A 12,826-nucleotide genomic window follows, 5' to 3' on the forward strand; every position below is an offset into this window, starting at 1 on the left:
AGGCTTCAAAGATGACACAGAGAGCCTGATCCTGCATCCCTCACAGACCCTGAAAGTCACAGTGATTATTCCTCAGCAGTTCTACTCCATCAAAGCTACTTGTTGACTCAGGAGAAGAATCACAATTATATATAGGTGCCCTTCAAAGGGAAAAGAGACATGTGGGTTTGTAGCGTTTTTCTTCCTCTCCATCTTAATGATGCGTAAAGCACAAGAAAGGTTTTTGTTTGGAACTGGATTTTTCAAAAAGTTTCTGTAAGAATCGTGTGTCAGGCTACAAATTCTTCTCCAGACTGGGTTCTCAGCAGACTGACAGATATTATGAGGATCAATTGAAATGACAGTATTCACGTTGCCTCAATAGCCATGGTACAAAAAAGAGGGGAATGAGATATCTCTTTTATTTTCAACTTCTTTTACCTATTTCAATTTTCAACATTAGTGATCTGCTCTTGACTTTGAGAAAAGAAGATCCAGACAATGCTCCCTTGTCAAGTAGTAACAGCCCTTCACAGATCCTCTGCGAGCTTTCAAGCAAAACTAGGAAATACCAGAACTGGCACTCCTTTCATTCCTAAAGCTGAAATACAAACAAGCAACCCCAACAGACAGCAGGAAAATTGCTTTAAAGAAAATAACTGTCATCTCTCTTCCTGGCACCAGAAGTGAAGCAGGTCGATGCTCTGCTTACCCTGCACCAACAGCCTTCAGAGGCTGGCGGAGGGCAAAACAATAACCAGGAGCTGAACCCCAATTATCCACTTAGCTTTGAGAGTGCCTAATCTATTTGCTAATTAATCATGGGCCTCCTTCAACCTCTCTTATCTTGTTTTTCTAAGTATCTGACGCTGATAACATGCACACGGATCTTGCTGAAGCATGTAAAAGGCTGAAAAACTAGCCTTAAGTTTTCAAATGAAAGAAGAGGAAAAGACACATGAATAATTTTACATTCTCCAGGGGTCCCTGCCATACTGGAAAATAAAATCTTATTCTACATTTTACCAAAATTCCTTAAATTACAAATTACTGACTTGCACTAATCACAAAGATCAACACTGGAGAAAGGTGAACCTTCACTATTTGCACATCTGGGTAACCAAAAGCTCTTCTCTACTCAAGCCATTAGTTGCTCCTGCACCAAAAGCAGCACAGCAGATCAGAAATACTGAGAAAAATGAGTGTTTGCTGGTTTGTTGGATGAGTTATGCAGTTACTTGTCCATTAGAGGGCATTTTATACTGCGGAGTGAAGCGCCGGCAGCTTGGGAACAGCATCACTAACCCCATCTGGAGCTGCTGGAGAACAGTTTCTGTCGACTCTCATTTAGTAATTGCCACTTTTCAACCTTTCCATATGCTGCATATAGATGAGCAAGCAAGAGCAAGGACAAAAAGAAAATAAGATGAAACAGCTATGAAAAAAGCCCTGCTTAAATAAACCCTTTGGTGTGCAGCTATTGTTGCTTCCAAGGTTTGGTTTTGTTCAGTTCACTTCTTGCCCTCCCCAGCTAAAACACAGCAAACTTCATCCTTTTCCCTCTCACAAATTGCACTTTATGTTTTAAATTGTGAACATGATTAACTGAGAACAACTGCAAACTGTGCCGTGGCATCATTACCCATCTCTGGAGCTAGATGGGAGAGCTCATCCATCTCTGGAGCTGAACAAAGGCAAATCCAGCTTCCTCAGTGCCAAGAGGCACGACATGGCCACTTACCTTCAGATGTCTCCTTCTGGTGACTACTAATACTGCTAAATGTGAACTGTAAATTGCTTGCAGCTTCTTCTGGCTAGGGAACCACACAAAGCCACCCACTCCCCTGCTCCAGTGGTTTTCCTCTCCCCATATTATGCAAATCAAATTAGGAAAGAGGCAGATATCTCGCTATACATCTCCAAATATATGTATGTTAGTAATCAGGATGGCCAAACTTCCTGAGTATGAGCTGCATACCAAAATCTCCACGGGGCCAAGAGCCACATGTATCAAGAGCCAACCTCTGTACCCCCTCCTGCCACACACATCCCATGCCCCGGTGAATCCTTGTGTTTCTCCCACCCCCACAACTCTGTGCTGCTGATTCCCCAAGCCCATCTTCCTCTGTGATCTCAGGGTGTGCAGAGGCACCCCAGCAGCACTTGGAGCTCCTGCCCTGCAAGATGTGACTGAACATCTGCATGTAGCAAACACTCCTGCAATACTCACAAGTCACTCCTGAATTCCTCCTCAGCAGAAAGCTGAAAACAGCAAGAGCAGCGATAAAAATCTGAACCACCCCAGGATCAGCACATTCCCTTGGGAGCCCAAGCCAAAGTACCAAGACTACAACCAGGACCACTCATCTCTGAGACTCTTGCAAGTCCTTGGCTCTGTATCACTACTCCTAATCAAAAGAAATAATAAAATAAGGATGAGCATACCCTTACAGGCAAAGCCATGGCATACTCAGTGTCCTGAGTTGTAACCAGGTGCTGCTGCATTGCATTACCTGACAAGGACATGAAGGCACCCACATCCCAGCCCTACAGATGTACAGGACACACAGCTGGAGTGTCTCCATGTCTGGAATTCTAGCCTTCACTCCTAATTTCTTAATTCTTCCACCATCAGGATCAGACAATTAAATATTACATGGACACCCACACATCATGCTGGGAAAAGATCACACCAGCCCACTTCTTCAAATCCCATCTGAGGCCCAGAGGAGGAACCTTCACCCCTGCAGGAGATTCCACCATTCACCCAGAGGAAGAGCCTCACTCATCTGAAGAGCAAAGATGAAGCTCCTCCTGCCCCAGCAAACCAGGAGACTCAGCTTTCCTCCAGCACACCGAACTCCCCCACACACAGCACAAATTCAGTCATTCTGAATCTTTGTCCTGGGATCTCTGCCTGGACTGGGAATAGTGAAAGGCAGCAGTGACACTCTTCTGTCTCCAGGAAATCTCTGGAGTTATAGTTTGCCCTTATCTTAGCGCTTGTATTTACAAGCCACTCTTACATAAAAAGCACTCATCTGCATTGACTTATTTAGCAACATGAAATAAAATAGCCCGAAGCTATTCATGTTGCTTAACGTACTTATTTTTTTAATGTAGACGATGCTCTGTGTAAAGGAATATTCAAAGGGGAAAACTGTGGTTTGTTTGTAACACTTATTACTATCACTGAAGAAAATATGTTCTAACAAGTCTCGGAAGGGGGAAACACGTGTAATACCTTTAACAGCTCAGCTAATTCATCTTCTGCTGCCCAACTGCTGGCAAAATCTCAAATGGAAACTCTCAGAATGGAAACATGGAAAAACCCCTTTCTCATGGTCTGAGACCTGTTCCCACTATACAAATCTCTTTCCACCGGAGTGAGTCCTGTTTGTTTTCAGCACACAGCAGCTTTACTCGACAAAAAAAAAAGAGAGTTCAAGAGTTCAAGGCTACGTCTCCATTCAGGCGTACACCCACAATGAGAACTGGGCTCTCCGGCCGGCGCTGGAGGCATTCCTCTCCCTCCACCTACCCACAAAAGGGCCTTGTCTGAGGGAAATGAGAAAGGAAGGAAGGGGCAGGATGCAAAGAACGGCAGAGAGGAGAAGAGCCCAGCCAGGTGTTGGGGCATCAAGCACCAAGGAGGGCTTGGATCATGAAATGGGTCAGCAATGAGGATGGAGGGTGGCTTTTGGAGTAATCAAGGGTCTGGGGAGCCCCCAGAGATCTGCCATGCTCCAGACAATACTGAGCTCCATGGGGTCAGGCACAGGCACAGGCAGGATGGAAATGTGTGAGTGTTTCCATGAAGTCCCGTGGGAAAGAGCCCGTGTCGGGATGCAGGGCAGCTCAACTGCTGAACGCTGCCTCCTCCTGCCCTTCCCATCCCATCCCATCCCATCCCTCCATCCCTCCCTCTCCCTCTCCTTCCAGCATCACTCACACCCAGTCCAAGGAGAGGGAAGGAGGGAGCCAAGTGAGCAGAGATAGGTTTAGATAACAGCAATAAATAAGATTAAGTAATTCTCCCACTACCAACCTTCAGCCAAGAGTACCCTCTGCAACCACCAGGTTTGCATAATCTACACATTTTTATTCCAAGCCTTGCCAGCTCTCTGTAGCAGGGCAATTTTGGGATTTAACAACACTCAGGTTACTGACCTAAATTCAGACAGGCTCATCTGGAGCCATAACGGTCCATTGTGCGCCCAGGCCTGCTCAGGACGCCTTAATACACAGATTATTGATGCAATGAACTGTGACGGCTCCTATAGAGCTGTTAGGGTTTATTGCAGCAACACCTACTCGGGTCCCTTTATTGCGCGGATCGGTGACACAATAGACAGAAACAGCCACGACTTGGGGATGCATTATCCCACGGATCACTGGCGTGACAGCCACGGCTCCAGCCTCCTTCCTCAGAGCAGTCAGCAGCAAACATGCCCAAACCTCACGCTCCCAAATCCTGGGGAAGCTGGGGAGGATGGCAGAGAGGCGCAGGACCTGGCCTACCTACCTACAGTGCCCCCCTACCCACCCAAACCTCTGAGAGATGGCATTTGCAGACAGCAATTTGCTACTGAAAATAAGGATTTATAATGAAAGCCCTGGTGGGATCAAACTTTTAGCAAGAACAGCCACAGGCCTGCATTATAGATCAAGGCTAAAAATCCTGTCTGAGAAATACATGGAAATTAGCCAGAAAAGAAATCAGCGTCCAATTTTCAGCATTAAAAAAAAAAAAAAAAAAAAAAAAATTATGTTCCAAGAGAATGTGACGAAAGCAAGCGCAAAAGGAAAGTGCACAAATATCTGTATTTCTCTCTTCTTTGCTTCTTAAAGAACAAAAAATAACCTTACGAGGCTGAGAACTAAGTACTGTTTAAAGAAAGTCACTGGCACAGGGAGACCTGGGGCTGAGGAAAGGAAAATGAAGACATCACCACGAATCAAGTGTGTGCAGCCTCCTCACAAACATCAGCAAACAGTTCAAAAAGCTGCAGCTGGCTTTGCACTATCGCCTGCATCTTCCCCACCATTTACCAGGAGCTTTTTTTAACATTGGTGACACTTCACATTCAAAACTGCAGTTAAAAATAGACCACTGGTCCTCCCCTTTTAGCCCTGCAAATTCCCTCCCCTCCTCTCTGCCTCCCCGCACACTCACTGGTCTCTCCTTCCCCTCCTGCCCTGTTGTCAGCCACGGGGTGATGGAGGGGTGAGGGGGGCCCTGCCCCGCTGCAAATCCCAGAATCATGGAATCACAGAACAGTTTGGGTTGGAAGGGACCTTACACACTGGCTAGCTCCAAACCATTACACCAGCTTGCTCCAAGCCCCATCCAACCTGCCTTTGAACACTTCCAGGGTCCTCCCACTGCTCCCCAGGACCTCATGTGACCCTGGGAGCATCCCCCTCTCATTTAATCCCAGAGCTCGTGGATTTATTTACAGGAATGAAGGCAATGGCTCTATTCTTGGTTTCCCCTCCCACCTGCTTGTGCAAAAGAAGTGAGTCTAAGGCTTTAAAAAACAAAGCACCCAACACTCATGTTTTCTCTCTGGCCTTAAACCCTGCAATCAGCAGATCAAATGTGAGTGTAGGGAAAGAAATTCCTTTGTTATCCATAGCTACTCAAACACTGAACCTTCAAAACCTCCTCAGGAAACAGGCCTGGGGAATGGCTGCTGCTACTACAAGGAGCCCAGCACAAGAGAGACTCGAAAAATCAATATCCTTCACCCAACTTATCAAATTTACTGAGGACATTTATACAGTGTAATTAAATAGAAAAGAGATACAAATACAAAAGAGTATTTGCACGGCACTGAATAGCAATTGCATTATCTCTGGGACAGAGGACTCTTTGACAAAAAGGAGGGAAAACACCATATATCAACTGAAGAAGCTGCAAGGAGCACGGGGAAGGTCTCTGCTCTCATAGCTCACGGGGAGTGTACAGCACTTAAGTAGAGACAGCCACAAAATATACATCAGCACGTACACCTAAGGCATTTCTGCAGGTCCTGCTCAGTCAGCCAAAGCGATGCTGTCAGAATTACACTGGTGATGGATATGGTCCAGTTGCCTCTCAGACTCGTGTAGAGTCTCCAGCACATGTTGGGGCACTTCCCCCTCACTGGCGTGGAAGCAAAGCAGACGCTATTATGTTGCTTTTCAGCATATGAATGTACCAAATAAAATCAATTTTGCCCAGTGATCCTCCTGGTAAGTCAGGGATGCTTTCCACAACCAGCAGCCACCTCTGCAAACTGGCAAGATAAAATCTCTGCAAACCTGGGAAAGGCTGACTGCCAGTGCAGGGCAAACTAAAACACTGTAGAAAAGGCAAACTAGATTATCTGGCTATTTGTTAAACAATTCTTCTCACAAGGCTTGTGTTACAAGCTTTTTATGAGTGCTCCTTGCTTTCAGGTAGAGCCAGCTCTGGCTCCTCACTCCAAGTCCCTCCAGGCAACACACTGCTGTGGATGGGACATCTCTCTTGCCATGGTGACCCTAAAACTCAGAATAGCCCAGTGTGGTGCTAGACACACAGTCAGTGCTGGAGAACAAAAGGCAGGGTGTTTGTAATTGCAGATCTGCTTCTACCCCAGCCTCAAAGGTGTCATCTTCAGGGCTGCCTTCAACAATTAGGCATTGCTTAATTACACTGACCAATAAAACCCAACAAACAAGATGGGAAGGATCTCTGCATGCTGCTCCCCCAACGCCAGGTGCCATGAGGAGAATCCCAAGCATCTCCTTCCCAATAGCTTCATGGGGATGAGCGAGCATCAGATAAAGGATGCTTTGTTGCCTCTCTTCGGTCTTCGTTCTTTAATGTGAATCACACTCCACTCTATTTTGAGCAATCCTTTATTAAAAGTGCCTGTGAGTCATTTTCTCTAAACTTGAAACTCTAAAAATGGTAATGTTTGGGTAGTAGTCAGGAATTTTTAAGAATTTGCATTATTCTCTTTTTGATTTAACAGGAAAAGGAGGGTAACCTGACTCACAGAGGGTTTGTTTCCCCTTGTCCTGCACAGAAATGCCTGCTCTTGGATAGAATTACAACTCATGAAATAAAACTTCTGAACATCTTTCACCACGTACAAACAAAGAGTACTGAAAAAACAAATACAAAACAAAATACCTCTTTAGAGAAAGACAAAAACCCTACAAGTGACCACCTGGGAGTATCTATCAACTTAAGTTTAGTATGCTATTAAACAGGAGTCTTTAAAGATAAATCTGTGAACTTTGGATTAACATACATCTCTTTCCAGATGCTTAACACAATAACTGAAAATCATACTGCTAATTATTCATACCTCCAATGTCCACCACAGGAAAGGCAGAGAAGACCAGAAGGATTAGGAGGAAATTGTTCCCTGTGAGGGTGGGCAGGCCCTGGCACAGGGTGCCCAGAGAAGCTGTGGCTGCCCCTGGATCCCTGGAAGTGTCCAAGGCCAGGCTGGACAGGGCATGGAGCAGCCTGGGACAGTGGAAGGTGTCCCTGCCCATGGCAGGGGGTTTAGGATGAGCTGTAGACTGGATGGGCTTTAGGTTCCCTTCCAAAGCAATGTAGGATTCTGGGATTTGCTCTCTGAACCCAGGACAAGTTTTGCACTGCACAGCACAGCAAATAAACTGGCTCACAAGCACCACATGGGGCTTTTTGTCATCCCAGACACAGAGACACCTCACCTTACTAGATGACATCCCATGAGACACTACTGCCACGTCAACTTTGGAAACAGGCTCCTCACCAGCAGGGAAAGGTCTCCAAAGAATTGATGGCACACGCAGCAGTCAGCCTCCACATTTCCCTCCTCCATTATTACCTCACTGCAGAGCTTGCTCCCATGGTCTCCAGGCAGGACTGGCAGAACACAGGCTCTGACCAGGAAATCCACCAGAGAAATCACCTTTAAATGTCTCCTGGATGAACTAGGCACCTCTGATGTTCCGGGGCACACAAGTCATGGCCAGACTTGCGTGTTCTTTGGCCCGTGTCAAGAATGAGAGCTTAGCTGCTCTTCCCACCACATTTGCATTCCAAATTGCTTCAACTCCTGCAGGGATCCCCACCCATCACCGTCCACAGGTGGTGTGGGAGGGAGGAGGACACCATGGTAAAAAAATTAACACCGATGTGATCTCCAAGCAGAGTAGACCGGGATGGAGCTGAAATCCTCTTGATTCCCTTGGGCAGGACCAAGACCCATTGGGAAGAGAGGAGAAGGCACCAGCAGGTCCTGGGATGGCTCCACACAGATGAAAGACCCAGCTCCAGCACTGCCGTTCTACTTTTTGAGCTTGAAGGTGATTCTAAGATCTCATTCATCCTGCTCAACCACCACAAACAGGGATAAGGGTGATGGAGTTACTGCTCCAACCATGGGGTTTCAAATCCAACCTGTGTGAGGAATGCTAGGGAAAATATTATAAAGGGAAACTCACTTCCCCCAGCTGCCTGATAGAGCCCATCACAGGAAACATCTGTCATCCTCCAGTGAGGACAAAAATCAGGAGGAAGTGCTTGGTCCATCCAGAGAAAAGAAAGTCACAAATACTACATTTCTAATTAGAAGCACTCAGGTCTTGCCTGAGGTAGGAGATCCATTTCTGCAGGCAGGTCTCAGCAAAACAGGTTAAATAAGGAGTTTTATAGACTGCTGAGCATGAAAACGGCAGCAGCCCACTTGATGAGGTCAGGGACTGAAGTGGCCTATGGTACTTGTAAGAGAAAACATCTGTTGGTGTTAAAAGGTCAGCAGGAAATGAACACTATTTACTTTGTCCTTACTGGTTCGGGCCACTGCTCCTCGAAAGAGAACCACACATGGCTCAGCTTAGCACCATCCCCTCGACAGCCGCCCCACAGCTGCCCACCTTCAAGTCCCCTTGGTGCACCCAGGAACCTCCAAGCCGCCCTGGGAGGGGGATGAGGCTGTCCTTCCCAGGGAACCTCCCTCCCTGCTCGTGGGAGGGAAAAGTCCTTCACACCAGCTCAGGAACAAGCCGTTAAAATAAATCCGTCAACATAAAAGCGAAAAAACAAGAAGTTTCTTCTGAAAAACAGGAAGCGTGAGGTACATAGCGGCTTAAAATAGCACCCGCTTGATTTGTTGACAAAACACGGGTCCCAAGGGGTCGTGCCTTTCTGTAGATTTTATTTGTCCTGCGGACTGCCAGGAGCACCTCGGTGGCTGCCCGGGGCTCTCGTGCCCTTGGCCGGGGGCTGGCACCGCTCCCTGTGCCCGCCCGGGAGGCCGATGGCCGCGGGCCTGGCCGCGCTTCCTGTGCGCGGCACGGGGCTCCCACAGGAAACCCCGATGGAAAACGGCCCCCGCAGCGAACCGGGGCTCGCTCCAACAGGCAGAGCCTGTGTTTAAGGCTGGCACCCCCTCGATAAAGCTCAGTCTGAAGTTCTAAGTGCATAGGAAGCTGGTTTCAGACCTTCCCTCACTGGCTCTTCGCGCAATGCCGGCCAGGCAGGATGAGCTGCTGGCACCTCAGGACAAACTTAAAATGATAATGGTCTGATCCCCAGCCCTAAAGCCAACAAAAATTCCTAAACCAGGAATTTCAGGATGGCATCTCCTGCAGAATAGAGGAAGTAGGAAATTTTATGCTTCAGCATTCCGTCAAGGTTGTGTGATACTCTCCCACTCCTCAGTAACTCCCCAGTTGGGGTTCTGCCTTTCCTTCCCCACAATCACAAAACCATAGAGGGGTTTGGTTTGAAAGGTCCTTAAAGATAACGCAGCTCCACCCTTCCACAATCCCAGGTGGCTCCAAACCCTGTCCAACCTGGCCTAGGACACTTCCAGGGATGGAGCAGCCACAGCTTCTTTGGGACCCTGTGCCAAGGCCTGAGCACCCTCCCAGGGAACAATTCCTTCCCAATACCTAACCTACATTTCCCCTATTTAGTTTAATACCACTCCCCTTTGTCCTATCCTGATTCAGTCTGCAGAGGTGGAAAGTAGCACCATTTTTTTGGTCTTAATTAAAAAAAAACCTGAACCACATTAAAGCAAGAATAACCCTCTCAGATGATCTAGTGTAGACTAAAAGGACTGTGCTGAAAAGCAGGATGAGATATCACCCCATTCCACATCCCCTGGCCTACAGACCAAGGCTGCCTGTGAGCCCTGCCCGCCTTCTCCTCACACACCACACCAGACACGAAGGGGCCCCAATGGTGAATAGCTAATTATTGGCCCACATTAAATTATTTCTCAAATTAAGATTTGTGGGTTTTTCCCCTCGCCTAACAATACGCCTTTGAGAGCAGCATTGCAAACACACTGGAGCAGGAGCAGCAGTGTAGCTCCATGTGCAATTAGGCCAGCATGTGGATCTTATTGCTCCTAAGGACTCTTATTTGATTTCCCGCACCACCAACTGGTGAGAAGTTTTCAAGTCTATATAGAGAAGAATTAGATCACTCTTTGGGGTGGTCGCATCTGGGGTTGGAAAACCAGATGGAGCGCGTTTTCCCGAGCCCTTTGTAATTGAACCAGCACACCAAGTTGCTAGGGAGCAGGCGAACACAATCACTGCTCTGGGGCAGCCCACAGCAACGCCGGCGTGGCTGCCAACACTCGTAGGCACCGTCTGAAGTGCCAGCAGGGAAAACGGTCACACAGGCTGGGGTTTGTACAACATCAACGTGAACGTGGACCTACTGCAGGCAGGGAGGAGCTCTGGGACTCCTGAACATAAACATCTGCACCCACGGTCATGGTGTCACCAAAGGAACCCAGGAGATGAATTTCTTCAGCTCCCTAAAAATGCAAAGTTCTCAAGAGGGGGCTGAAGCTGGGGAATGAAGAGGAGAGTGCAGGAAGGAACGATATGGAAGCTTCAGCATTTCAAAGCTGAAGCCATGAACTGAGCCATGAACACTGCCCTTCCTGAGGACCAGGAAGGTGCATCTGACAGGGAACAGGATGGACATAAGGCTTTCCTAATCAAAACATGTTTTATTGACTGAAGTGAGAGATGGATGAAGTGGTTTTATCCAAACCTTGACCAGCAGCGTAGCACAATACAAACAGAGCTACAGCCTAACCACAGACTGGTTTGAGCTGGAAGGGACCTCAAAACTCATCTCATTCCCACTTCCTGCCATGGGCAGGGACACCTTCCATTATCCCAGGTTGCTCCAAGCCCTGCCCAGTGTGGCCTTGAACACTTCTAGGGATGAAACAGCCACAGCTTCTCTGGGCTTCAAGTGCCTCATAATTACTAATACCTAACCTGATCCTGCCCTCTGTCAGTTTGAAGCCATTCCCCCTTGTCCTGTCATTCCAGGCCCTCACCCAAAGCCCCTCTCCAGCTCTCTTGGAGCACTTTTAGGTACAGGAAGGGACTCCAAGGTCTCCTCAGAGCCTTCTTCTCTCCAAGCTGAACAACACCAGCTCTCTCAGAGAGAGAGCCTGTCTCCAGAGCAGAGGTGTCCCAAATGGCACAGTCTTTGCCAGGGAATGACTATTTTAGAGACAAAAAATGCATCTGTTTTCCCTGGTCCTTACCTATGTGCCACATTTTAAAACCCGTGGGTTTAAAACCTCCTTATCAGCAGCTAACACGGAGCATGGGTCCCCAAGATGCAGGAAGCATACAGAAACTGTACTCTCCTTTCCTTTCCTGCCATTTATTTTTCTCCTTGGAACTCAGAACATGCAACAACAAAGTCACAAGTCAAACCATAAAAATGAGGCAGAATTTCTCTTTCAAATGCTGAGTTTGCAGCTGGAGGAGCAGGAGCAACCTACAGCTTCCCACGTGGCATCCCTGGGGCAGGGATGGTGAGGGAGGGCTGCTCTTCCTCCCTCCACCAAATATCCCCAGAGCACAGCGATTGAAAGATGAATTAGCAATTCCAGCCGAAGCAGAACACCTTGCAATATTTGTTTGGGATTTTTTCAGAAGGGCGCAACAAATACAAAAACAAATATATGCCCAGAGTCAGCACTGCACAACTCAAAAGCTACACAGATGACTCATTTCTCATGAACACGGCCTGCATATCAACATTCACCTTGAAAATAATCCTGCAACACTGAACCAGGAGAGCAGGAGGGTGGTGGGGACATGACAGAGCTCATGGCAGAAAAAAGAGGGAATGGGTGATGGGGAAGCTGTGAGGAAGAGGGGCCAACAGAGAAATCTCATTTGGAAAGCATATATAAGCACCTGGACAGAAAAATCCCCTTGAAAAGCACTTTCAAGCACCTGGCTCAGCTATTTTGTCAGATTTTTGCTTTCCACACAGCCCACAGGTTTTGTGCATGAAAATAATGATTTTCCTTTCTGCAAGTTATCGGCATTTTGAGTTGGTGTTTGAGGAGGACTCAGCTTTTTAAAGATTATTACTTCATAAGTGTTTTCATCTTAGAAAAAATAAGATAATATTTTCCTTTGAAGACACCAAGCTGACACCTTTGGTTTTGCATTTTTCACATCCAATTCCACGCTGGTTAGACTTTTCCTTCTCAAACCAGTATTATTCTGGCCTTCCTTTCTGTATCCACCTTTCTCCTGTCTAAGCATGTGGGAGTATAACACAAACTACACCAGACCTTTCCAACTGTGACCACAATGAACTCTTCCACGGCCCTGGAGCATCTGGAGCCGCTGGGATTTCTGAAATAACACGATGAAATATCTGGGTGACTACACAGCCAACTTTGGGCAGCCAATTTTAAATTTCTGGTTGGTGGTGCACCAAGGGAGTGCAAGGTTCAAGTGCTGGCCATCACAAAAAGTGTTTCACAATGAATTCCCCCTGCTTTCTAACCCAGCTGCCTTGTTTAAAAAC

The 12,826-nt window shown here is 47.2% G+C and overlaps 1 protein-coding gene across 4 annotated transcripts in view; it reads right to left on the reverse strand.

Annotated features, from left to right (window-relative positions):
* Positions 1-12,826, reverse strand: part of CTBP2 (C-terminal binding protein 2) — a 133,618-nt gene that overhangs the window by 62,971 nt on the left and 57,821 nt on the right. Inside the window, exon 1 of one of the 4 annotated variants that reach the window (XM_038141526.1) lies at positions 7,836-9,131. The exons of 2 other annotated variants lie outside the window; for them this stretch is intronic. The gene's annotated coding sequence lies outside the window, so the exon portion shown is untranslated. Of the gene's footprint in view, positions 1-7,698; positions 7,793-7,835; positions 9,132-12,826 lie in introns of those variants that run through there. One more of the 4 variants, XM_038141527.1, reaches the window with a different exon arrangement.

Source organism: Motacilla alba, chromosome 6 (assembly GCF_015832195.1).
Source record: "Motacilla alba alba isolate MOTALB_02 chromosome 6, Motacilla_alba_V1.0_pri, whole genome shotgun sequence".
NCBI classification, from domain to species: Eukaryota; Metazoa; Chordata; class Aves; order Passeriformes; family Motacillidae; genus Motacilla; species Motacilla alba.